We start from the raw sequence: 1,856 nt of genomic DNA, 5'->3' as shown, positions 1-1,856 counted from the left end.
GTCATCATCAGGATCCAGTCAGAGTCTCTTTAGACTCAAACTGCTGCAGCTTCAACCTCTGAGGATCAGCAGGACACAGAGACCGTTCTCTACTTTACAGAGATCATCACCACTTCCACCTGCAGAGAGAAGAAGGATCAGATCAGTGAGTGTTTCCAGCCTCTCTCCTGCAGCAGTCAGTGACGCAGCACATCCAGTAGACGGTTTCCAGGCTGCAGTCAGACTGATCTCAGAGCTGTGACCAAGATGAACCTGATCAGTTGTTTCCTGTTGAACTGAGAGAACAAGCAGATCTRAGATCAGATCTGCTGCTGCCACAGTTTGATGAATGAGGACCACTGTCTCTAGACATGCTGGATGGCTGGACGCTGGAGTCCAGCTGGACGTCTTGGAGACATGGACACAGCAACAACACTCATCTTTACACCAACACAAACACAGGAGCACAGCAAGCTGCTGCTCCTCTGACTGGCTGATTGCTGTCTCTGTGTCCAATCAGGAAGCCTGAACCATTCTCCTCCCACTGAGAAGCTGCAGCTTTACTGGGAACACTGGAGCTTTGCTTTGATGCTAACTCGGTTTAGTTCAGTTTGCTGACAGCAGCTGGACTCACTACAAACATTTACTTACTCTAAAGTCTCTACAAGATCCTTCAGCTGCTGAACATCTGAATCCTCCAGGTTGTTTCCCATCAGGTCCAGATATGTCAGATGGAGGCTGTTGGACTTCAGAGCTGAGGCCAGAAAATCACAGCTGATCTTTGACAAACTGCAGTTATCCAACCTGAATAAAGAATAAAAGATGAGCTGAAGCCAACAGGATGCAGGTGAACCAGACCAACAGAACCAGTTAAAGATTCTCATGAATATTAAAGCCAACAAGCTGCTGCTTCAATAAAGACCTGCTGACTTCAGAACCAGAACCTGGTACTGGGTCATGATGTGTTGSAGGATTTTAGTCAGTAAAATCATTCCAGGTTCTGATCAAAGTGTTGAAGCATCAATCATTGATTATTGATTTGTTCCTGTCAGTAATTCCTGTCAGATTCCAGGAATTCACTGGGTTGAATGACCTTTGACCTGCTTCACCTAAGGGGGATTTCTACATGCTGGGGGTCCGAATGCTGTCCTGTTCTGACCTCAGATCAGCAGGTCCAACTCAGTTACACAGAGGGACTAAATTAAACTCTGGATCCAGGAAAAAACTCGGAAAATATTTATTAGATCAGAAGATATGAACTTTGATTTATGATCAATTGTAGATAATTATTCACTGAAATATCAATAATTTTATAATTGCATACAACAATGTTTTCAGTCTGCAGCTTTCAGTCTGTAGAAAACCACAGAGCTCCTTCAGTCCAGAACCTTCCAGGTTGGTTCCGCTCAGGCCCAGTCCTGTCAGATGGTTCGGGTTGGACTTCAGAGCTGAGAACAGAGACGTCCAGCTGGTCTCTGACAACCTGCAGTAATCCAATCTGAAAAAAGAATAAAAGATGAACTGAAGCCAACAGGATGCAGTTAAAACTGAAATATGAACAAATAAATAATAAAATGTAGAAAATTAATTTCCCTGAATGTAAAAGAAACTTGATGAACTGATTCTAACATCTGATCCAGTCAAACTGGKTTAAAGAGTCCAAACCAGCAGAACCAGAACATTTGATCAACAAAGAAACTCAAAGTTTTTCTAAAAGTTTCTCAGGATCTTAACCTCATTCAGATGTTTTTTCTCTCTCCATGTTTCCTTCCAGGCCCGTCTCCATCATTTATCATCAGATATTTTATGTCTCCAGTTTTTGTTCATTAATCTATTAATGATGTTTTTTCTGGCTGGTTGTATTTTAACTGCAGCTC

The 1,856-nt window shown here is 42.7% G+C and overlaps 1 long non-coding RNA gene across 1 annotated transcript; it reads right to left on the bottom strand.

Moving 5' to 3' along the window:
* Positions 1–691: 691 nt before the first annotated feature.
* Positions 692–1,467, bottom strand: LOC108165943 (uncharacterized). The gene is made up of 2 exons (XR_001776263.1): positions 1,304–1,467; positions 692–783 (listed from the first exon to the last, which is right to left on the bottom strand). It is a non-coding gene; the product is annotated as an uncharacterized LOC108165943 (long non-coding RNA).
* Positions 1,468–1,856: the final 389 nt, after the last annotated feature.

Source organism: Poecilia reticulata, unplaced genomic scaffold (assembly GCF_000633615.1).
Source record: "Poecilia reticulata strain Guanapo unplaced genomic scaffold, Guppy_female_1.0+MT scaffold_219, whole genome shotgun sequence".
In the NCBI taxonomy this organism is placed as follows: domain Eukaryota; kingdom Metazoa; phylum Chordata; class Actinopteri; order Cyprinodontiformes; family Poeciliidae; genus Poecilia; species Poecilia reticulata.
This window is presented reverse-complemented; position numbering and strand designations above follow the sequence as displayed.